Consider the following 26,605-nt stretch of genomic DNA (forward strand, 5'->3'; position numbering starts at 1 on the left):
CACCAAAGTCGGACACGACATAGTGACTAAACTACCACCATCACCATGGACATGGTTCATGTGCTTGAAACTTGAAACTTGTTAAAATGTAAACTCTAAGGCCACTCTAAGAGATCTTGTAAGCATGTCCTGTTTGTAGTTTTTTAAATGCCCATCTTCCATATGATCCAGATGCAGGCAGTTTATGAACCGGTGTTAATTACTAGATTCCTTCTGAATCTGTTTGAAGGAGTCTGTGTATTAGTGAATCATACGAGGACCTTACCAAACTTATGCTATAAAAGACCAAAACCTTACTTCCTTTACAAAGCTCTACTTTATTTATTCCTTCATTCCTTTTGTTCCCATTCTTCCTAAACATTAATTAACAACCATCTATGTCTAGAAGATCATATGATTCATGTAACCTGACTCCTGGTCTCTGGTTGTTCATAGTACATGTGAAGCACACAAATTAAAAACAAAAATTATTACAATGTTGTATATTCTGAAATAGATATGAAATCATTTGGAAGAAACATGATAAATTCTGTCAAGGTAAACAAGCTCTCACATAACATCAATAATTGTAAACAAAATAATAATTGCAAACACTCAAGTAGTGCTTACTATAGTTGTAAGTTCTTTTCCTATGGTAGCTCACATAATCTTCCAAACAATCCTGAGATAGGAACTACCATTATCCTCATGTTAAAGGAGAGGAATGAAAAGCAAAATGAGGTTATTTACTTGTTGCAGATCTTGAATAGTACAGCAAGGACTCACATCCAAGTAATCTTGACTCATAACTTGTTCTCTTGATCAAAAAGAATTTACGGTGGAGTCTATATTTTAGTAGATAGTAAAGGGAAAGAAAAATCATTTTACAAGAGGAAAGGAAGATGGAAAGGGAAATGTGATAAGAAGCTATGGGAATTGTTGGCAGGGAAGTCTTCAAGAGTTTGTTTGAAGGAATGGATATGTAATTGATAAAATACAGTGACAGTCTAGCTCTTTCTTCTGTGTCCCTGTTCTCCTTGGTTGTTTCTCTAGGCAACAAGTTTCATGCATTTGTTAATCATAAACTCACTTTGTTATTCTGGATAGAGTTTGTATCTCTGATATAAACCCTCTTGGTCACCTTTGGAATTATACCATGACCATTAGTGAAAGTGAAAGTCACTCAGTCGTGTCCAACTCTGTGACCCCAGGACTATAAAACAGTCCATGGAATTCTCCAGGCCAGAATACTGGAGTGGCTAGCCTTTCCCTTCTCCAGGGGGACCTTCCCAACCAAGGGATCAAACCCAGGTCTCCCGCATTGCAGGCAGATTCTTTACCCACTGAGCCACAAGGGAAGCCCAAGAATACTATAGTGGGTAGCCTATCCCTTTTTCAGCGGATCTTCCTGACCCAGAAATCAAACTGGGGTCTCCTGCATTGCAGGCAGATTCTTTACTAACTGAGCTATCAGGGAAGCCCCTTACCATGACCATTAGATATTACAACAAAAAACTTTTAGAAATACTAATGATTATTAGCAAAGTGGACATCTTATTAGAATAGTTTAATGTTGTATACTTATGAACAACCTAATGTTGACCCCAAAAGTTATATTGAATTTTAAATGACAATATGTAGTTCGAGGATCAGTATTATTTCATAAAATTCACTACTTGGGAGACTAAAACAAGAGACTTATTATTAAGTTTTGGATGACAGGAAATTGGACACAGTTGATGGAATCTTGGATACCATGAGATTAGAATTCAAATTAACTTTGACAAATTAGAGAAATAATGAATAAGACCAATTCAGTACTTTGGGTTTATAAGACAAAAAGATGGAGTCTATCTAAGGGAAATATTTTAGAAAGAAATCTGAAATTCAAGGACTAGCTAAAGGCCATTTTTTCTTTGTTTATATTAATTCAACAAGTCTATATTTTTGTTTGTAACGAAGAACACCATAATTGATTTCTCTATTAGATAACTTGTGAAATGCATTTGAAACATATCTGGGATTACCTTATATTAGCAAATCAGTTTTTAGAAACAGAGTTATACAGATGGCTTCATAAGTGTTATTTGTACCAATCAGCACTATAGGTTTTTGAAAGTTAGGTATTAGATATAAATAATTTTTGAAACCAGATGTATCTTTAAGCTAAAGAGAATTTGCAAGGGATATAGGTAATTCTATCCTTAAATAGCAGATTTTAACTTTTTAATTTGAACTTTGGACTGCTTGCTTTGCTAGAATTAGTTTGATTCATGTGATATCAAATGATTCATGTAATATTTCCAGAAGTGAAATCTGCAATGTATCTTACTTAATGTGGTTACTTAAACAGTTAAGTCCTCTGCAATCAAAGAACTCCCACTGAACTAGTGATTGTCTATACTATATATTCTACTGAGCAAATGTGTAAAGATCATGTGAATTGATTGTTCATTTTTCTAACTTCTTAAAGGGAATGACTAGAAAAATTACACAGTGTACAATTTATTGTACAAAATCTGCTTTTTGATAAAAGCAGAATGTCTTAGAAAAATGTGGAATTTAGAAATGTAATTTGCATTACATTTTGGAACAGATTTTCTTATTTGGGAAAATGTCTTTGAAATTAGAAGTGAAAGTGAAGTCGCTCAGTCGTGTCCGACTCTGCGACACCATGGGCTTCTCCATCCATGGGATTTCCCAGGCAAGAATACTGGAGTGGGTTGTCATTTCCTTCTCCAGGAGATATTCCCAACCCAGGGACTGAACCCAGGTCTGCCTCATAAAGTAGACAGACGCTTTACCGTCTGAGCCACCAGGGAAGTCCTGGTGAAATCAGAAGCTGAATTTAATTCTCTATACGAATTTTCATTTACAGGCATTTTAGAATACATTAAAAACTGTGATCATTAGGTCTCTTTAAAAATCAACGGAAAAAAAAACCCCAAATAAAATGATATATTGATTAACATGAATATAACACTAAAGGAGTTAACAATTAGTTTAAGTGTATCTTCCATACTATAATTTTACATGTTTCAGACTTTAGCATTGCTTTTGTAATAAAGATTAAAAATTCTCAATTGATATATGTTACCTTTGTGGAGATTTGGATCATTTATTTTGGAAAAATATGAAATTTATATAATTCTGACCTATTTAAAGATATTACATAATAGAGTTGTCTCTTGATAACTAAACTGACGTTTACAATTAAAATGTTGATTGACATATGTTCACATCTCTGTGTAATTATCTAACTATAAACTAAAAATATCAGTAAGAGCTAATACTATAGATTCCAGGATCATCTTGCTTAAGCATTACTATAGCATATGTGTGTGTGTTAGTCGCTCAGTTGTGTCCAACTCTTTGTGACCCTGTGGACTGTAGCTCACCAGGCTCTTCGGTCCATGGAATTCTCCAAGAATAATGCTGGAGTGAGTCACCATTCCTTTCTCCAGGGGGATTTCCCGACCCAGGGATCAAACTCGTGTCTCCCACATTACTGCAGATTCTTTACTGTTTGAGCCACCAGGGAAGCCCACTGTATCATGAGTGATATTATTCATGTCAAAATTCTATGGGCAGAAGAAAAAGTTCATGTAAAGGATTTTAGCTGTCAAAAGTAAAATCACTCATGTACAAAACTACCTCCCAAAGATTTGTCCCTTGTATCGAAAAATTTAGAGTGTGATGGAAGATAGCACAATCTTGTCAAATTGGACAATTGGCAACAAACAAGAAATGACATATGACTTTTCATATGAACTCTACCAAGTCTTGATATTCAGCTGCATATTCAGTATACATATTCAGCTTTTCCCACTGGTGTTCCTGTCTCAGGAAGGAGTCTTGCTCATGCTGGTTTTTTATTACACTGGTGTGAATAACAAGGTCAAATGCTTCTGTTGTAGCCTGATGCTGGATAACTGGAAATAAGGAGAAAATCCTATTGAGAAGCATAAACAACTGTATCCTAGCTGTAGCTTTATTCAGAGTTTCTGTTACTAATCTGCAATCCACTTCTAAAAATGCTTCTTCTCCAATGAGAAACAGCTTTATTCATTCATTATCATCCACTTTGGAACATAGTAGCTCATTCAGTGGTTCTTCTTCCAGCCTTTCACCAAACCCTATTACTTCTAGAGCAGTTGAAGACTTTTACCCATTGAGGACTAACTCCTACAGTTATGCCATGACTACTGAAGAAGCGAGATTTCTTACTTACCACATGTGGCCATTAACCTTTCTGTCACCATCAGAATTAGTAACAGCTGGCTTTTATTACATATTGGAGAAGGAAATGGCAACCCACTCTAGTGTTCTTGCCTAGAGAATGCCAGGGACGGGGGAGCCTGATGGGCTGCCGTCTATGGGGTCGCACAAAGTCAGACACGACTGAAGTGACTTAGCAGCAGCAGCAGCAGGCTTTTATTACATAGGACCTGGAGACAGGGTAGCCTGTTTTGCCTACCTGTTTTGTGGTGAGATGCTAAATAACTGGAAACCAAAGGATGAAGTTATGCTAGAGCACTGGAGACTTTTCCCCAACTGTCCATTTTTGGAAATTCTCTGGAAATGCAGAGGTTCAGCATTTAAAATTTGAGCATGCAGACACATGCAGCGTGACTGAGAACATTTACGTGCTGGCCATTGACTGTACCAGTTCAGCCTTGCAAGTGCTGGTTTCTATCATGTAGGTTGTAATGATGATGTCAAGTACTTTTGTTGTGATGGTGGCTTAAGATGTTGGAAATCTGGAGATAACCCATGGGTAGAACACTCCAAGTGTTTTCCAAGGTATGACTTTTTGATATGCTTGAAAGAGCAGCGATGAGATTCAAGTTAGATAACTTCATCTTTTGAACAGCTATTGTCAACTTCAAATACTCCTGGAGTTGAAAATGCTCATCCACCAATTGTTCATTTTGGACCAGGAGAAAGTTCTTCAGATGATGTAGTCATGATGAATATACCTGTGGTTAAACCTGCCTTGGAAATGGGCTTTAGTAGAAGACTGGTAAAGCGGACCAGTTTTAGAGTTCAGAGTAGGATCCTAAAAACCGGATGAAGTTAAAAACAGTTAATGATATTGTATCAGGACTTCTTATTGCTGAAGATGAAAAAAGAGAAGAAGAAAAAGAGGAAGAGAATTAAAGACAAACCGAAGAAATAGCATCAGATGATTTGCCATTCAGTTCAGTTCAGTTCAGTCACTCAGTTGTGTCCGACTCTTTGCGACCCCATGAATCACAGCACGCGAGGGCTCCCTGTCCATCACCAACTCCCGGAGCTCACTCAAACTCATGTCCATTAAGTTAGCGATGACATCCAGCCATCTCATCCTCTGCCATCCCCTTCTCCTCCTGCCCCCAATCCCTCTGAGCATCAGCGTCTTTTTGAATGAGTCAACTCTTCACATGAGGTGGCCAAAGTATTGGAGTTTCAGCTTCAGCATTAGTCCTTCCAATGAACACCCAGGACTAATCTCTTTTAGGATGGACTGGTTGGATCTCCTTGCAGTCCAAAGGACTCTCAAGAGTCTTCTCCAACACCACAGTTCAAAAGCATCAATTCTTCAGTTCTCAGCTTTCTTCAGAGTCCACCTCTCACATCCATACATAACTACTGGAAAAACCATAGCTTTGACTAGACCGACCTTTGTTGGCAAAGTAATATCTCTGTTTTTGAATATGCTATTTAGGTTGGTCATAACTTTCCTTCCAAGGAGTAAGCATCTCTTAATTTCATGGCTGCAATCAACATCTGCAGTGATTCTGGAGCCCAAAATAATAAAGTCTGACACTGTTTCCACTGTTTCCCCATTTATCTGCCATGAAGTGATGGGACTAGATGCCATGATCTTAGTTTTCTGAATGTTGAGATTTAAGCCAACTTTTTCACTCTCTTCTTTCACTTTCATCAAGAGGCTCTTTAATTCCTCTTCACTTTCTGCCATAAGGGTGATGTAATCTGCATATCTGAGGTTATTGATATTTCTCCTGGCAATCTTGATTCCAGCCATGCTTCATCCAGGCCAGCGTTTCTCATGATGTACTCTGCATACAATTTAAATAAGCAGGGTGACAATATACAGCCTTGACGTACTCCTTTTCCTATTTGGAACCAGTCTGTTGTTCCATGTTCAGTTCTAACTGTTGCTTTCTGACCTGCATATAGGTTTCTCCAGAGGCAGGTCAGGTGGTCTGGTGTTCCCATCTCTTTCAGAATTTTCCACAGTTTATTGTGGTCCACACAGTCAAAGCCTTTGGCATAGTCAATACAGCAGAAATAGATGTTTTTCTGGAACTCACTTGCTTTTTCAATGATCCAGCAGATGTTGTCAATTTGATCTCTGGTTCCTCTGCGTTTTCTAAAACCAGCTTGAACATCTGGAAGTTCAGGATTCACGTACTACTGAAGACTGGCTTTCAGAATTTTGAGCATTACTTTACTAGCATGTGAGATGAGTACAATTATGCAGTAGTTTGAACATTCTTTGGCATTGCCTTTCTTTGGGATTGGAATGAAAACTGACCTTTTCCAGTCCTGTGGCCACTGCTGAGTTTTTCAAATTTACTGGAATATTGAGTGCAGCACTTTCACAGCATCATCTTTCAGGATTTGAAATAGCTCAATTGGAATTCGATCACCTCCACTAGCTTTGTTTGTAGTGATGATTTCTAAGGCCCACTCGACTTCACTTTCAAGATGTCTGGCTCTAGGTGAGTGATCACACCATCATGATTATCTTGGTTGTGAAGCTCTTTTTTGTACGGTTCTTCTGTGTATTCTTGCCACCTCTTCTTAATATTTTCTGCTTCTGTTAGGTCCATACCATTTCTGTCCTTTATTGAGCCCATCTTTGCATGAAATATTCCCTTGGTATCTCTCATTTTCTTGAAGATATCTCGAGTCTTTACCATTCTGTTGTTTTCCTGTATTTCTCTGCATTAATCGCTGAGGAAGGCTTTCTTATCTCTCCTTGCTATTCTTTGGAACTCTGCATTCAAATGAGTGTATCTTTCCTTTTCTCCTTTGCTTTCACTTCTCTTCTCTTCACAGCTATTTGTAAGGCCTCCCCAGACAGCCATTTTGCTTCTTTGCATTTCTTTTCAATGGGGATGGTCTTGATCCCTGTCTCCTTACAATGTCACAAACCTCCATCCATAGTTCATCAGGCACTCTGACTATCAGATCTAGTCCCTTAAATCTATTTCTCACTTCCACTGTGTAATCATTAGGGATTTGATTTGTGTCATACCTGAATGGTTTAGTGGTTTTCCCTACTTTCTTCAATTTAAGTCTGAATTTGGCAATAAGGAGTTCATGATCAGAGCCACAGTCAGTTCCCGGTCTTGTTTTTGTGACTGTATAGAGCTTCTCCATCTTTGGCTGCAAAGAATATAATCAATCTGATTTCGGTGTTGACTATCTGGTGATGTCCATGTGTAGAGTCTTCTCTTGTGTTGTTGGAAAAAGGTGTTCGCTATGACCAATGCGTTCTCTTGGCAAAACTCTATTAGCCTTTGCCCTGCTTCATTCCGTATTCCATGGCTAAATTTGCCTGTTACTCCAGGTGTTTCTTGACTTCCTACTTTTGCATTCTAGTCCCTATAATAAAAAGGACATCTTTTTTGGGCTTTAGTTCTAAAAGGTCTTGTAGGTCTTCATAGAACTGTTCAACTTCAGCTTCTTCAGCATTACTGGTTGGGACATAACCCTTGGATTACCGTGATATTGAATGATTTTCCTTGGAAACAAACAGAGATCATTTTGTCATTTTTGAGATTGCATCCAAGTACTGTATTTTGGACTTTTTTGTTGACCATGATGGCTATTCCATTTCTTCTAAGGGATTCCTGCCCACAGTAGTAGATATAATGGTCATCTGAGTTAAATTCACCCATTCCAGTCCATTTTAGTTCGCTGATTCCTAGAATGTCAACGTTCACTCTTGCCGTCTCCTGTTTGACCACTTCCAATTTGCCTTGATTCGTGGACCTGACATTCCAGGTTCCTATGCAATATTGCTCTTTACAACATCAGACCTTGCCTCTATCACCAGTCACATCCACAACTGGGTATTGTTTTGCCTTGGCTCCATCCCTTCATTCTTTCTGGAGTTATTTCTCCACTGATCTCTGGTAGCATATTGGGCACCTACTGACCCAGGGAGATCCCCTTTCAGTATCCTATCATTTTGCCTTTTCATACTGTTCATGGGGTTTTTTTAAGGCAAGAAAACTGAAGTGGTTTGCCATTCTTTTCTGCAGTGGACCACATTCTGTCAGACTTCTCCACCATGACCCTCCCGTCTTGGGTGGCCCCACACAGCATGGCTTCGTTTCGTTGAGTTAGACAAGGCTATGGTCCATGTGATCAGATTGGCTAGTTTTCTGTGATTATGGTTTCAGTGTGTCTGCCCTCTGATGCCCTTTTGCAACACGTACCATCTACTTGGGTTTCTCTTACCTTTTACGTGGGTTATCTCTCCATGTTTGCTCCAGCAAAGCTCAGCCGTCTGCTCCTTACCTTGGATGAGGGATATCTCCTCACGGCCACCCCTCCTGACCTTGAATGTGGAGTAGCTCCTCTCTGTCCCTCCTGCGCCCTTGCAGCCACCACTGCTTGGACGTGGGGTTGCTCCTCTCAGCCGCCACCCCTGACCTCGGATGTGGGGTAGCTCCTCAGGTATTCCTGTGCTGATGCAGCCTGGCACTCTTGGTCACTACCCCTGACCTTGGGCGAGGGGTAGCTCCTCTTGGCCATGCTTCTGTGCAGTCTGTTGCAGCCAGCATGCTTCTGCATGATTTGCTGTTACTTTGGAGAAATAGAATGGCTCTTTTTCAACAGTTGATGTGTGTGCTTCCTATCCTGGATAATCTTTTAAAGGCCAATGTAATTAATAAACAGGAACATGGTATTAGTAAGCAAAAAACACAGATACCTTTACAAGCAAGAGAACTGATTGATACCATTTTGAAGATATGCCTCCAACATCTTCAAAACTGTCTTAAAGAAATTGATCCTACATTATATAAGAACTTGTTTGTGGAAAAGAATATGAAGTATAATCCAACAGATGTTTCAGGTCTGTCACTGGGAAGCCTGCAAGAAGAACATGTAAAGTGTGTATGGGCAAAGAAGTCTCTATTGTATTTATTACTTTCAGTCATCTGATAGTATGCTGGAAATGTGCCCCTTCTCTAAGGAAATGCCCTATTTGCAGGAGTATAATTAAGGGTACTGTTTGTAATTTCTCTCATAAAAGAAAAATAGGTTATGCATTACATTAAATATAAAAATCTTTAAAATATTGTTTGAAGCTATTTGAAGTTAAAATAGGGATTCAGTTCAGTTGCTCAGTCGTGTCCATTCATTGTGGACATTGTCCATGTCCAGTCATTGTGACCCCATCAACCACAGCACGCCAGGCCTCCGGGTCCATCACCAACTCCCGGAGTCAACTCAGACCCACATCCATCAAGTTGATGATGCCATCCAAACATCTCATCCTCTGTTGTCCCCTTCTCCTCCTGCCCTCAATCTTTCCCAGCATCAGGGTCTTTTCCAATGAGTCAGCTCTTTGCATGAGGTGGCCAAAGTTTTGGAGTTTCAGCCTCAACATTAGTCCTTGCAATGAACACCCAGGACTGATCTTCTTTAGGAAGGACTGGTTGGATCTCCATGCAGTCCAAGGGACTCTCAAGAGTCTTCTCCAACATCACAATTCAAAAGCATCAGTTCTTCGGCGCTCAGCTTTCTTTATGGTCCAACTCTCACATCCATACATGACCACCGGAAAAACCATAGCCTTGACTAAACGGACCTTTGTTGGCAAAGTAGTGTCTTTGCTTTTTAATATGTTATCTAGGCTGGTCATAACTTTCCTTCCAAGGAGTAAGCGTCTTTTAATTTCATGGCTTCAATCGCCATCTGTAGTGATTTTGGAGCCCCCAAAATAAAGTGTGACACTGTTTCCACTGTTTCCCTATCTTTTTGCAATCAAGTGATAGGACCAGATCCCATGATCTTAGTTTTCTGATTTTTGAGTTTTAAGCCAACTTTTTCACTCTCCTCTTTCATGTTCATCAAGAGGCTATTTAGTTCTTCTTTACTTTCTACCATAAGGGTGGTGTCATCTGCATATCCGACATTATTTTTATTTCTCCTGGCAATCTTGATTCCAGATTGTGCTTCATCCAGCCCAACATCCAATGGATCATTGAAAAAGCAAGAGAGTTCCAGAGAAACATCTATTTCTGCTTTATTGACTATGCCAAAGCCTTTGACTGTGTGCATCACAATAAACTGTTGAAAATTCTGAAAGAGATAGGAATACCAGTCCACCTGAGCTGCCTCTTGAGAAACCTGTATGCAGTTCAGGAAGCAACAGTTAGAACTCGACATGGAACAGCAGACTGTTTCCAAATAGGAAAAGGAGTATGTCAAGGCTGTATATTATCACTCTGCTTATTTAACTTATATGCAGAGTACATCATGAGAAACACTGGGCTGGATGAAGCACAAGCTGGAATCAAGATTGCTGGGATAAACATCAATAACCTCAGATATGGAGATGACACCACCCTTACAACAGGAAGTGAAGAAGAACTAAAGAGCCTCTTGAGGAAAGTGAAAAAGGAGAGTGAAAAAGTTGGCTTAAAGCTCAGCATTCAGAAAAATAAGATCATGGCATCTGGTCCCATCACTTGATGGGAAATAGATAGGGAAACAGTAGAAACAGTGGCTGACTTTATTTTTTGGGGCTCCATAATTGGTGCAGATGGTAATTGCAGCCATGAAATTAAAAGACGCTTACTCCTTGGAAGGAAAGTTATGACCAACCTAAACAACGTATTAAAAAGCAGAGACATTACTTTGTCAACAAAGGTCCGTTTAGTCAAGGCCCTTGTTTTTCCAATGGTCACATATGGATGTGAGAGTTGGACTATAAAGAAAACTGAGTGCCGAAGAATTGATGCTTTTGAACTGTGGTGTTGGAGAAGACTCTTGAGAGTCCCTTGGACTGAAAGGAGACCCAGTCAGTCCATCCTAAAGGAGATCAGTCCTGGCTGTTCATTGGAAGGACTGATGTTGAAGCTGAAACTCCAATACTTTGGCCACCTGATGCAAAGAGCTGACTCATTGGAAAAGACCCTGATGCTGGGCAAGATTGAGGGCAGGAGGAGAAGGGGACAACAGAGGGTGAGATGGTTGGATGGCATCACCAACTCAGTGGACATGGGTTTGAGTGAACTCTGGGAGTTCGTGATGGACCGGGAGGCCTGGCATGCTGCAATTCATGGGATCACATAGAGTCAGACATGAGTGAGAGACTGAACTGAAAGGACCTGAACACTGCATATAAGTTAAATAAGCAGGGTGATATTATATAGTCTTGATGTACTCCTTTCTGGATTTGGAGCCAGTCTGTTCCATGTCCAGTTCTAGCTGTTGATTCCTGACCTGCATACAGTTTTTCAGGAGGCAGGTTAGGTGGTCTGGTATTCCCATCTCTTGAAGAATTTTCCTCACTTTGTTGTGATTCACACATTGAAAGGTTTTGGCATAGTCAATAAAGCAGAAGGTAGATGTCTTTCTGGAACTCTCTTGCTTTTTCTATGATCCAGAGGATGTTGGCAGTTTGATCTCTGGTTGCTCTGCCTTTTCTAAATCCAGCTTGACCACCTGGAATTTCATCATTCATGTACTTTTGAAGCCTGGCTTGGAGGATTTTAAGCATTACTTTACTAGCGTGTGAGATGAGTGCAATTGTGTGGTAGTTTGAGCATTCTTTGGCATGGCTTTTCTTTGGGATTAGAATGAAAACTGACCTTTTCCTGTCCTTTGACCACTGCTGAATTTTCCAAATTTGCTGGCATATTGAGCACAACCCTTTAACAGCATCATCTTTTAGGATTTGAAATAGTTCAACAGAAATTCCATCACCTCCACTAGCTTTGTTCATAGTGATGTTTCCTAAGGCCCACTTGACTTTGCATTCCAAGATGTCTGGCTCTAGGTGAATGACTACACCATCGTGATTATCTGGGTCGTGAAGATCTTTTTTGTATAGGTCTTCTGTATATTTTTGCCACCTCTTAATATCTTCTGCTTTGGTTAGGTCCTTACCATTTCTGTCCTTTATTGTTCTCATCTTTGCATGAAATATTACCTTGGTATATCTAATTTTCTTGAGGAGATATCTAGTTTTTCCCATTCTGTTGTTTTCCTCTATTTCTTTGCACTGATCCCTTAGGAACCCTTTCTTATCTCTCCTTGCTATTCTTTGGAACTCTGTATTCTGATGGGTATATCTTTCCTTTTCTCCTTTGCCTTGAGCTTCTCTTCTTTTCACAGTTATTTGTAAAATCTCCTCAGAGAACCATTTTGCCTTTTTGCATTTCTTTTCTTGGGGGTGGTCTTGATCCCTGCCTCCTGTACAACGTAGTGAACCTCCATCCATATTTCTTCAGGCACTTTGTCTATTAGATTTAATCCCTTGAATCAATTTCTCACTTCCACTCTATAATGGTAAGGGATTTGATTTAGGTCATGAATCACTAGGTCACTGAATAATCTAGTGGTTTTCCCTACTTTCTTCAATTTAAGTCTGAATTTGGCAATAAGGAGTTCATGATCTGAGCCACAGTCAGCTCCCGGTCTTGTTTTTGCTGACTGTATAGAGCTTCTCCATCTTTGACTGCAAAGAATATAATCAATCTGATTTTGATATTGACGATCTGGTGATGTCCATGTGTAGAGTATTCTCTTGTGTTGTTGAAGAGGGTGTTTACTATGACCCATGTGGTGTTTTGGCAAAACTCTGTTAGCCTTTGCCCTGCTTCATTCTGTACTCCAAGGCCAAATTTGCCTGTTACTCCAGATATGTCTTTACTTCCTACTTTTGCATGCCAGTCCCCTATAATGAAAAGGACATCTTTAGGAGAGGGCAATATTCTTAAGTCAGAAAGTGTGGCTCCATTTTCTGGACTGTTACTTGTCGTGCTCTGATTATCACTGGCTAAAACTATGGGTACACATCCTAGGAAATCAAACCTTTCCAATACTTTGTGAATCCACAGAGACTTTTTTAAAGCTCACTTATGCTTGTTTGCAAATATGCAATCACTTATCCACACCACATTAACCAGTGTCTCTTACTTGATTTCCACTAAGTAAAACACTGTTTAAGCAAAAGGTTTGTTACGGTAAAGGAAGGATCTAAGCAAAGCCAAACACTCCAAATGTAACATAAACATTCACAGTCTCAGTATTATGAGTTTTTCTTTTTAAGCCCCATCACTCCAAGACACTGTCAATGCCTGTTTCCCTATATAGTCTCTAGCTTTGTAATACCAATCCTGGTTTTCCTGATCCTTCCTTCTTGGGAACAAAATGATTTTTCTTATTTCTATTCTTTTATTTTATTTATTTATTTTTTATTTTTCTTATTTCATGCAAAGCAATCTCTTCCCAAACTTTTCCTTCATGGTTTCATCATCAGAATGGACATTACCTTTTGCCTCAATCTGTCTGTTTTGGAGGTATTTTCCCAGCAAGCACTTCTCACCCATAGAGAACTCTGGGAATAGCAATCAGAATGATTCAATTTAAGCAACTTCCTCTACCACTTATTAAGTGCTCATTATTTATTAGGCACTGTGTTTTATAACATTTCTTCTCACTCTCCCACTTTTTTCCATGGGGTAGGCTTTTATCATTCTCATTTTAGAGAAGGAAACTAAGTTCCAAGAAAATTAATTCACTTGTCTAAGGTTTGAAAACCATCAAACACAGCATTGTGTGTTCCAGCTCTGATTCCAAAGTCCAGACTGTTTTCAATGTTGTCTTCTCATTTAGGTCATGATTACTATTAAATTTGTGATTTAACTATAGTGTGTTGTAATCAAATGCTTTGCATGCATGCATGTCTTATTTTTTTCTGAAGGAGATCCATTTGGTAGCTGTTATTTGAAAATGGACTAGATAGTCAATTTGCCAGTTAAGTTATTATAATAATTAAGCCCTTACAGTTCTTTGTACCATTTTTAAAGTTATAGAAGTGTAACAGAAACAATACTTTGTTTTGTTAGAAATATAGAGCTCAGAAATATAAAAGTAAATATACATGAAAAAAGTCATTTAGTTTCTGAAGCACTTCCTTTTTTAATTTCAAAAGGCATTATGAATAGGAATACCATCATTTTACCAAGAAATAAATATTTGAAGAGTATATTGTGAGCATAATTATTTATTTTTAATAGCTGTATGTAATTGATAAATATAGCTGGTTATGACCAAAGGTCAATCAATCTAATGAAACTTGAGAATTTCTGAATGTATAAATTTATATATGGAGTCAAATTTAAACTTCCCCCTAGATAATTAGGAGTTGAAGGTTATAAAATTTGCCATTGAGAAGATCATTATTCTCTAAATATTCACTAAAGTCTGTGCCCTGATAACATTAATGGCCCAGAAAGCAGTTATATGTCTTCTATGAAGTATTGATTTTGAACACAAAGAGGGCACATGTTTCATATGTAACTTTTTGATACTTAAGTTTTTGCTTGATCTCTCATTTTTAGTCTATTCCTGATGTTCTTATTTTTAAAAAGATCTATGATAGTAAAATGACATTTGAACTATGTCTACAATTTTCTGCTTCTAACAATAGTTGCCTTTTGAATGATTAAAAAATTCATAATTTGTAGTTTATTTTAAAGATACATAACATAAATACCCACTTCCATAAAAGTTTAGATCCTGATTAAGCCATTAGATATTCTGAAGATTTGCTCTCCTTTTACTTCCACTCTGACAATATCTATGGCTACTTAGACTGTAATACGTTTAAGCCATAAGTTAAGTATTTTTTTCCCTAAAATTTGTCTTCCTAAGTCTTGTATTCTAAAATGTATTTTCCTTGCTAAGTCAATTCCTTCCTATAAGCTCACCTTAATATAATTCTATAAATTCTCAGAAACATATGCTCTTTCAAAATCATCAAATATCAATCATTTTGAGTCAAAACTGGGAGTTAATTTGGGTTAAATTTGATCCTAATTATTGGGAAGAGTAATTGCCCTGCCCAAGATTTGATTTTTTTCTCTCTGTCATACAATAAGTAATGACATGAAATTACCAGTTTTAAAGAAATAAAAATTACTAACCAAAATCAGCTGAGTAATGTCCAACTCTTTGTGACTCCATCGACTACAGCACACCAGACTTCCCTGGCCATCACCAACTCCTGGATCTTGTTCAATCTCATGTCCATCAAGTTGGTGATGCAATCCCGCATTTCATCCTCTGTTGTTCCCTTCTCGGCCGCCTTCAATCTTTCCCAGCATCAGGGTCTTTTCCAGGTCTTTTCCAGTGAGTCAGTTCTTCACATCAGGTGGCCAAAGTATTGGAGTTTCAGCTTCAGTATCAGTCCTTCCAATGAATATTCAGGACTAATTTCCTTTAGGATTGACTGGTTGGATCTTTTTGCAGTCCAAGGGATTCTTGAGTCTTCTCCAACCCCACAGTTCAAAAACATCGATTCTTTGGTGCTCAGCTTCCTTTATAGTCCGATTCTCACATCCATACATGACTACTGGAAAAAACATAGCTTTAACTAGATGGACCTTTGTTGACAAAGCAATGTCTCTGCTTTTTAATATGCTCTCTAGGTTGGTCATAGCTTTTCTTCCAAGGAGCAAGCATCATTTAATTTCATGGCTGCAGTCACCATCTGCAGTGATTTTGGAGCCCAAAAAATAAAGTGTGACACTGTTTCCATGGTTTTCCCATCTATTTACCATGAAGTCATGGGACCAGATGCCATGATCTTAGTTTTCTCAATGTTCAGTTTTAAGCCAACTTTTTGACTCTCCTCTTTCATTTTCATCAAGAGGCTCCAGTTCTTTGCTTTCTGCCATAAGGATGGTATCATCTGCATATCTCAGTTTATTGATATTTTTCCCAGCAATCTTGGTTCCAGCTTGTGCTTAATCCAGCCTGGCATTTTGCATGATGTACACTGCATATAAGTTAAATAAGCAGGGTGACATTATACAGCCTTGATGTACTCCTTTCCCGATTTGGAACCAGTCTCTTGTTCCACATCCAATTCTAACTGTTGCTTCTTAACCTGTGTACAGTTTTCTCAGGAGGCAGGTCAGGTGGTCTGGTATTCCCATCTCTTAAAGAATTTTCCTCAGTTTGTTATGATTCACACAGTCAAAAGCTTTGGTGTAGTCAATAAAGCAGTAGTAGATAATTCTAATAGAGCCCCATAGTAAAATATGTGTGTGTGTGTATATATATACACACACACACATACTAGATACCTGTTACTGATACTGAACATATACCTAATATATACATTTATAAATGGCAAATATTTAGAAATAGTCTTCATTTCTTAACTATGTTTTTTTCTTATTTTTCAGTCTCTGTTTCTATTCATAAAAATAACCTGTAAAACACAGGATATAATGTTAGGGGAATTTTGATGAATAGTTTCTTTTATTCAGTCACTATATGATAAGTTGAGAGGTTATATATATATTAAAATTGATTTTTATTAAAAAATATAAACATTAACAAGGTACTTTCAAATATACTAGTATAGAACTCATATTTAAATGAAATAGTTTGATGTACATTCTAGTTTTGACAATCATAAGGTAACTTTATTTATTATTATTTATAGCTAACACTATAAATTTATCTCATTTAATTCAACTCTGATGAGAAATGGACACTGTGTTGTGAATAATAATTTACAGTTACTTGAGTCAGGCAGTCCTGAGTTCACATTAAGTTCTGTCATTTATTCCTGAGGAAATCTTTAATAAGTTACTTTTCTGTTCCTCACTTCATTCATCTGTAAATAATAATAGACATTTCCACAAGACTGTTGTAAGAATTATATGAGGAAATATATACGTGGCAAAATAGTACATGGTAATTATAATAGTACTGAACCTGTAATTTTAGCATACAGAATTTTTAAAGATATTTTAAAATTGTCTTAATAAAGCCCAGATGTGTTCTTTTTGAATTATTTTTATGAATACTTTCTAAAATGTATTACCAATTTATTTACTTAGTGTGCAGAATATGTTAAAGTACTTAAACGTTTTGACAGAAGCATTAACAAGAATGTTATTGATTCTTTTTTTTTTGTTCATCAGTAATAACAGTACAAAGACTATTGTTTTTAATTATAAAACTTTTTTTTTTTTTTTACTATATGATATAGATACTGCTTGAAGGCCTCAGCCACTACTGCCCAACATGTATATAAAAGCATAGACATTCACTTATTCAGTGCACATCTGTTAGATTTCTGTTGTCTGATGGAAAAACACAGGGCCATAAAATTCAGCTTTGTAATCAGGTCTTTCCTTTATGTTCAGATGTCTTCATTCACTCCCTTATTCAAAACTATTAGAGAAAACTACTGAAAAACATTCCAAAATAAATTGAAAGGCATCATTTTTAAAGTCATTGGAAAAAAATTAATAGTCTGTAACATAAATCATGGCAATAGTTATCATAATCACTCATGTCTTTGCATAATGTTTACTTAACTCATCTTGGATACATTATGTTAAACCTAGAAATAAACTGTGTTTAGATGGAAATAAATTATCAAGTAAATTTTAAGTGTACTTGAGTTTCTGCCTCTCTCTCCATATCTATCTTCATCTCTGTCTCTGTCTCCTTTTCTCTGTTTCAAGTATCAGAGGAAACATCAGTTTGCAGTGAATACAGAGAGCTCTGTAAAAAGAAACATCTTTTACTTCAAATTGTAATACACTGTAAAACCTCAGTGAGGTTGCAAATTACCTAGTTTTGTAAGCTTGAATTTATTCATACAAAAATAAGAATGATTTTACTTTTAATAGGACCTACCTATGGTGGCTCAGCTGGTAAAGAATCTGCCTGCAATGCCGGAGACCTGGATTCAAGCCCTTTGTTGGGAAAATCCCTGGAGAAGGGAATGGCAACACACTCCAGTATTCTGGTCTGGAGAATTCCATGGACTGTATAATCCATGGGGTCACAAAGAGTCAGACACAACTGAGCAACTTTCACTTTTCACCTATTTTAATAGGAAGTACCTCATGGGGCTTCCCTGGTAGCATAGTTGGTAAAGAATGTGCCTGCAATGTAGGAGACCCAGATTCGATCCCTGGGTTGGGAAAATCCCCTGGGGAAGGCACTGGCTACCCACTCCAGTGTTCATACCTGGAGAACCCCTTGGACAGAGGATCCTGGTGGACTACAGTCCATGGGGTCGCAAAGCATCAGACAAAACAGAGCAATTAACACTTTCACTTTTCACCTCATGGGGAAGTTATGAGCATTACATCTAAAGAGCACATAATTCAGTGTATTTGTATTTCTGTATCTCCTGCATGGAACTCTTCTTGCAGATACTTAAAGAGCACATAATTCAGTGTATTTGTATTTCTGTATCTCCTGCATGGAACTCTTCTTGCAGATACTTAAGGCACTTTATCAGAGAATTTTTTTTGACCCCATTTTAAATAGCATCCTCTACTTTCCCACCTCCTTTCGTTACCTCTGAAATAACCTAACCATACATTAGGAAAAAAGGTCAATGAATTTGACATATTTCCTGACCAGATTTCTTTACAGGGTCATTCCTACTGACATGATCCTCAAGATAAATGTTATTAAAGAGGAACCTACTTTTTAATACTTAGACAGAAATGTTGGATGCATACATCAGTGGAATGTTAAGTTCTTGGGAGACAGAAACTTTAGCAGTCAATTTGATATACTTAAGCATGCAATAGTCCTCTAATCTTTGTAAAAAAATTTTTTTTGTAATTAAAGAAATTGTCATGCAGCTGTAATGTTGTCATTTATCAGCATAATGAATTTAAACTGAAGGCTACTCTTACTGTGAGAATGAACTGATTAACTGGAGGGACTGCATTGATAATAATTAGTCAGAAAAGTGCAGTGGTGCAAATCAATATCTTGGTGCTGAGACTTTCCTTGGGGACTGTAAACCATAACAAAGCTGTCAGGCTGCTGAGAGATGGGGATGTTGTTTATTTGTGTTGCTAATTTACTCTCTGATACTTTTAAGTTATATACTGAATACATCAGAAATGAAAAAAAGATATTTCACCTATTTTTTTAAAGATAAAACATGGTTTATTTTTATTTCTCCCATATAAGTTATCAAAACTGTAGTGAAGGCTTAAGTGGCAAACTGATCATAACATTTTTTTTGAGGAGGGGGAGAGGAGTATCAGGATTATTGTGATGTCTTTTGTTAATATTTAGTGACTATGTATCACTTTCTATTTAGTGTTATAATTTCTGCAGAAGTAGTTTTAATTCAAAATTTTCCATTTTAAGGGAAGATAATATTATACAATAAGCAGGACCTGTATTTGACTAATGGAATGATAGTCATTCTTCTGGACACTCATATACCACATTTCAGGAGTCCATTAAGTAGAAGAGAACTGTCACTCATCATAGTCTTTCAGGTTTCCAAGTTTGATAACATTATTAAAAGCGTCCATTGCTGGTAGGATTTACTCTTTTCTGTATTATATTCTTTTTCCAGAATCCAATAACAGAAAGTTGTACAAAGCGTAATTTTTGGACCTCAGTTTTTCTCTAATACTTAAGAGGTTGAAATTCCATTTTAGTTATCTATTGCTGCATGGCAAATTACTCCAAACGTTGCGGAGTAATACAAAAGTCCTCATAGGATTTGTAGCTCATGAACTTGGACAAGATAAAGCAAGATGACTTGTCTTTTCCCTATGATCTCTGGGAAGCAGCAGAGGGTGATACAAATGGCTGGGGGCTAGAATTATCTGCCAATTTCCAATAGAGTACCCACCATTTATATTAAAATTTACATTAACTAAATATAATTAACACTTTAGTTCTTCAGTCATACCTGCCATATTTCAAATGTTCAAGAGCCACATGTGGCTAGTGATGATCCCTTGGCCAGTGTGTGTATATATATGACATTTCTATCATCACAGAATGTTCTCCTGGACAGAGCTAATCTAGGGGCATCTTTACTCATATGTCTAACATGTAGCCTGGGATGACTCCAGGGTTGGGGACAGACGAGATTGTTGACTAAAGTACATAGATGCAAGATTTCTATTTAGGGTTCTTAGAACCTAGAATTTGAGTTCTGAGAGGAAACTTTTCAAGTGCATGTGTTTGAGCCAGGATGAAGCTGCATGGCCTTTAGGACTTAGCATCATAAGTCACAGAGATCACTGTGCCTTACTTTACTGGACAAATAAGCCCACCAGTAATGAGCCACTAGATTCAAGGTATGGGGACTCCTCTAAACAGGAGGAGTGTCAGATGTTCTGAGCCCATGGTTTAGAAGCACTGCAGACTAAATCTTTGTATCACAAATGGTGCTTTGGAAAACTAGACTTTAATATACATAATAGGAAAGGTCTCAGTGATCAAATAAAGAAGACTTCATTTAAATAAAATCTAACACTTCAGGATTTTTATGGTATTTAGTATGCTAGTGTTCAAGGTTAATTTCTAAGGTGGCATTGTATGTTATGGTTAGTGTAAGGTAAGGGAGTTAGAGAAGACAAGGTTCGGAAAAAGAATGAGACCAGCACTTTACAGGAACAGATCACCTTTAATGAGGTGAGAAGGGGCAGCAGTCAGATTATTGGGCTGCTGCGCTAAGTCAAGAAGAGAGTAGGTATATATAGAAAACATATATATGTGGAGATACATCATTTTGAGGGGGTCTGTTTTTCTTCATGATTATTTTTGATCAGTTAGCTTTCAACACGGAGAAGGCAATGGCAACCCACTCCAGTACTCTCGCCTGGAAAATCCCATGGATGGAGGAGCCTGGTAGGCTGCAGTCCATGGGGTCGTGAAGAGACTGAGTGACTTCACTTTCACTTTTCACTCTCATGCATTGGAGAAGGAAATGGCAACCCACTCCAGTGTTCTTGCCTGGAGAATCCCAGGGATGGCAGAGCCTGGTGGGCTGCCATCTATGGGGTAGCACAGAGTCGGACATGACTGAAGTGACTTAGCAGTAGCTGCAGCTTTCAACAATTGGGGCAAGGAATTCCTGAGACCAGCCGGAGACTGGGATCTGCTGGGAGCTGAATGTAATCAATCTTAATGTCCATTCCTTTCTTCAGAGGAGAAAGTTTTATTCTATATAGAATGGTGGGGAGGACCTGGAGGGGAGTTTTAACTCCAGGCTGTTTTGAGCTGTGTAGCTTTCCTTCAGTTAGCAACCATATTTTATCAAGGCATATTTTATTAAATTAATGCTTAATCACATCCAGTAACCAAGTTCTACAGGAGAAGCTGGAAAATGCCACGCTGAAAAAGTGACGTGAAAGTCGCTCAGTTGTGTCTGACTCTTTGTGACCCCATGCAGTCCATGAAATTCTCCAGACCAGAATACTGGAGTGGCTAGTCTTTTCCTTCTTCAGGGGATTTTCCCAACCCAGGGATTGAACCCAGGTCTCCCGCATTGCAGACAGATTCTTTACCAGTTGAGCCAGAAGGGAATCCCAAGAGTACTTGAGTGGGTAGCCTATCCCTTCTCCAGCGGATCTTCCTAACCCAGGAATCGAACTGGGGTTAGGGTCTCCTGCATTGCGGGCAGATTCTTTACCAACTGAGCTATCAGGGAATCTTTAATTTTTAAAATCCTGTGATTTTATTATATTGCCTTTATTCCTAAAAAAGCCTATTTTGTACATAAGCTTTTCTGTTATTTGAATTCTATTTATTTAAACTATAGAGTGAAAGAGGAAATGGCAACCCACTCCAGTGTTCTTGTCTGAAGAATCCCCATAGAAAGAGGAACCTGGTGGGCTATAGTCCATGGGGTCGCAAAGAGTCAGACACGAATGAATGACTAATCACATACTATAGAGTAGTGAGTTTCTTCTTCTCTTAAGATAATTATTTTTTCCAAAGGATTTATTGTATTTATTCTGAGATTTATTTATCTCATTTATTCTGAGATTTACTAGGAAATGATAAGTAAGTATTGAGAGCTGTCACATATTTTACAACAGTGTGAGTTTATTAGTAAAATCAAACCATAGACAGTTAAAGTGACAATATTAACATGAGAATTGTACTAAATATAAAGCTATGTAGACAGAATGGTTTCAGTAAGAATATATTCAAGGGAATGTTGGACCTAAAAGCAATTAGATGAATGGATATCATATGAAGAAATCAGAAAAGCAATTTGTCTTTAGAGCAAGGGAGTGTAGGTAACTATCATCAATGTCATTTCTAGTTGTACAACCAAAAGAAATAATGTATTACAGGTTAGACTAATGTGACATGATAGACTAATGATTATCTCTACTGTCCTCAAAATAATTGTTCAGTCAACTTTTAAACTTTGGATGCTTGGGGCTGGTGCACTGGGATGACCCAGAGGGAGGGTATGGGGAGGGAGGAGGGAGGAGGGTTCAGGATAGGGAACACAGGTATACCTGTGGTGGATTCATTTCGATATTTGGCAAAACTAATACAATATTGTAAAGTTTAAAAATAAAATAAAATAAAAAAAATAAAAAAAATAATAAAATCAATGATCATTTGTTAAGTTTATACACTGTTTATCAGCATTAATATAATTACAACAAAGTCAAGTGTGAGGTTGGTAATATTTTAGCCATATGCAGGATCCTTTTCATATAAATGTAAACATTTCTATTATTATATTTCGATTCATTCAGAAATAAGAGTGAAATATAATAAACAGTATAGTAGATATAAGCAGATAACTTTGTATCAACTAATATTTTTTTCCCATAGAATCCATATATAACCCAGAATGTGTTATTACTGTTCAATTGCTATCAGGTTCCTCTGTCCAAGTGATTTCCCAGGCAAGAATACTGAAGTGAGTTACCACTTTCTTCTCCAGGGGATCTTCCCTGCAACAATGCAAGAGGATTCTTTACCACTGAACCACCAAGGGAGCCATAACCCAGAATAGTATTGCTTAAATTAATTTCAGTTTGTAAAGAAAGTATTTACAAAATATCAAGTTTGTCTTGGTACTATAAAATAAATCAATTGTGTAACACTATTGTTATATATGAGAGATTAGATATAAAATATGGCAATTCTATAATATGGCAATTCTAATAAATATCAATTTTATTAAGAACATAAAAGATGTTCAAACCATCCCTGTAATAGTTTATTATCTATGGCAAGAAGTCCAAGATGGACAAATTCTGTTTGCTTGGAGATAATGTTTCTCAATGATTTTATGGTCCTGGCAACAGTGCTTATACATTCAATAAGAAGCTGTTGAATACCTACTGCTAAATGCAGATCTGAAAGCTACCCTCAAGGACATTGCAGTTTGAGAAAGCATGTAGTCAGACAGCTTCAGCTACTAGGATGAGGGCCATATTAGAGGTAAGAAAGAACTCTGTGAGTATGAGGTTGGAGGACATCATGTGTGCAGAAAAACCAGCTTTATTGCAGAGAGAATGCCATCCTTAGTCCTGACATTTGTGTTTATATGCATGTGTGAATTCAGCTGGTCATTATGACTGCATTCCCTCTCTGTAATGACAGGGATAGTTCTTTATGTGGTAGATTTGTGAAAGCTTGTGGAACTACAAGTTCTTTGCAATTATGTATTGCAGGTGAAACTAGTGGTAAAGAAACCACCTGCCAGTTCAGGAGACATAAGAGATGCAGGTTTGATCCCCGGGTGGGGGAAGATCCCCTGGAGGAGGGTATGGCAACCCACTCCAGTATGTTTGCCTGGAGAATCCCTATGGATGAAGGAGCCAGGAGGGCTACAGTCCATGTGATCACAGAGTCGGACATAACTAAAGCAACTTAGCATTTAAGTCGCACAGGAAATAATTATCTCTTGAAAGCTAACATTTATAATATAAACTTAAAATATTTATAAAAAATAATTTATTGTTGGCTGTGCTGGGTCTTTGTTGCTGCACACAGGCTTTCTCTAGTTGCAGCAAGCAGAGTCTACTCTTTTATGAAGTGCACAGGTTTCGTATTGCAGTGATTCCTCTAGTTGCAGAGCACAAGCTCTAGGCACACAGGCTTCAGTAGTTGGGGGATGAGGGCTCAGAAGTTGCCACTCCCAAGATATAGAGCATGGGCTCAGTAGTGATGGTACACGAACTTAGTTGCACTAAGGCATGTGGAATCTTCCCAGACCAGGGATTGAACTTAACCACTGGATTCTTAACCACTGGACCACCAAGAAAGTCCAAGTTTAAACACTTTTTAAAAATTCACAAAGTATGCCATTGTATGAACAATATACTTAATTTATAGATTAACCACATTTATTGGTGTTTGAAATAATTCATTTTCAATGTACCCTTTTTCCCTGTAATATAATATACCTGGATACTTTCTCATAGGAAGGTGATTTAATAGTTGATACTAACCAGTGATGTGTTTATAAGTAGATGTATTTCTTTTGTGAATTATGTTCATGAGTGTCTTCATAATTCCTAGTATGAAACTTTTTGTTAAGGCTTTTTATACACTGCATAATTTATCACCATGTCATATCCATGTGTATTATTTTGTTGGAAGAACAAAAACAATAACAGCAAAACGATCTTCTAAGCATATGGTAAGCCTGAGTCAGTTTTGCAAACGTTTTATAAAAATAAACAGGACAAAAATATGTCTGGCTCCATAAATACTGAATTTATCTTCCTTCATTCTTGTGAATTACACCTTGCTTCTACAATATGCCCATCCTGTCTTCTGGTCCCCAATTAAATTACTGGAAAAGAATCTCAATATTTGACTGCAATTAATAGCTTTAGAACTTTTATACATCACTGAATTTTTCAGTAGTATGATCAGAAAGATGCAAGATTTATTCCTCTCCATAGAATTAGTCTTATTTTCATGCCCTTGGCTGTGCCTATTCACCTCAAATTCCCTCTTTCCCTTCCTTCTACCCACTGCACTACTGCCTTCCTGATTGCCTGCCTTGATTGGCTTGTCTTATGTAGTCTTTTCTCACTGTTCCATGAGGGTACTTAGTCTCTACCATACACCTGACACAAAACATGGCCTCTCTTTTAAAGCCTCTTCCCTTTATACTTTTTAAAATTGTGACTTTGTAAGTCTTAATAACATTAAAATATTTTAAATTTCAGAAAATGTGAATATTTTATATTTTTCTTTATCTTATTCATGGCCACAACTCTTTCTATATCATATTCATTGTTTTGTATAAATGGAAAAACTTTTCAAAAATTTTAGTTGATCTTTCATAATTTTATATGTATCAATTCTGTACAGTTTTCATATGAACACTGTTTTGATTATCACCTTATTTTTCTACCTATCTAGAAAAAAAAAGGCCGAAAAGTTTATAAACAATTAAATGCTCAGAATGTGAATGGTAATGAAACATGAATGTTCAGTAGTGATCTGGATTATAAGACTCTCTTTGTACATTGAACATTTGTGCCTTTAGAGATTAATCTTGACTTCAGTTGTTGGTTTTTTTGATAAATTTGGTGTCCAGCTGCCCAACACCAAGCTTGGCTTCCTGAGATAAGTTCCAGCCAAATGTGTTAATTTGGTCCTGTCCATTTTAGGCACCTAACCTATGAGCCATCTGCCATCCTGGATATAAGTATTGAGAAGAAAATTATTTCAAAGCACAACATGACAAAAGACAAAAAGACTTTGGAAGTATTATTTATCCAAAAAAATGTTCATTCAATAAATTTAAAAATTGTTTTTAAAGGAAAAAGTGCTCTGTGACCTTGTTGCAAAATTCGATATGATGTTATTGTTTGTAATATACCAGTTTTTTCAGAAAATTAGCTGTTCATTCTAAAAACTAGCTTAGATTTTTAATTATAGTCTTTTATTAAATCTAAAATAAAATGAAATTACTTTCATCAAAAAATTACCTAAGACACCAAAGAGATAATGTGTATTTGAGCTGTGTCTATATTTATCTTATTAGAAATTAAAATTGATAAATTAAAAAATAACATCAATTCATTTATAAATAAAAATGAATCTATTGCATATTAATACTGTATAAAACATATTATTATAAAACAATATATATACACATATTATTTTAATGAGGAGAGTGGCTCTGTCTTACACTTTTAATACTTTTAATAACTATTGTCTGCCTTAGTAGAAGACAGCTGAATTCTCATTTTGATCTGCATTTAGTCTGTGATGATATTATATTTGATTGAGTATAGAAAGAAAATCTTGCCTTAACAAATACAGAGTTCATAAAGGATGACTACAGTAATAGTTTTTTCCAGAAAATGTTGATATTCTTCTTTTATAGTCCCCCAAAACTCAACAAGTAGTATTTTTAAATGATTAATTGCAATGCGAAATCTCAAACCATATCAGTAAAATTTTTCTACTCTATTTCATTAAAATTCATTGGTTTAGCCTGTACTTTGACTATATACTTAACCATGCTTGCATTTGTAAGGTCATGCACTGGTCAGTTGGTTCAGTTAGTCCACAATTACATTAGAAAATATAAGAAAATTATTATATTCATTAATATTGCCACCAG

The 26,605-nt window shown here is 37.0% G+C and overlaps 1 protein-coding gene and 1 pseudogene across 1 annotated transcript in view; both read left to right on the top strand.

The window, feature by feature from the left end:
* Nucleotides 1-26,605, top strand: part of NEGR1 (neuronal growth regulator 1) — a 1,040,237-nt gene that overhangs the window by 47,909 nt on the left and 965,723 nt on the right. The window lies entirely within an intron of this gene.
* Nucleotides 3,620-9,338, top strand: LOC133244421 (baculoviral IAP repeat-containing protein 2-like; annotated as a pseudogene).

Source organism: Bos javanicus, chromosome 3, assembly GCF_032452875.1.
Source record: "Bos javanicus breed banteng chromosome 3, ARS-OSU_banteng_1.0, whole genome shotgun sequence".
Classification (NCBI taxonomy): Eukaryota; Metazoa; Chordata; class Mammalia; order Artiodactyla; family Bovidae; genus Bos; species Bos javanicus.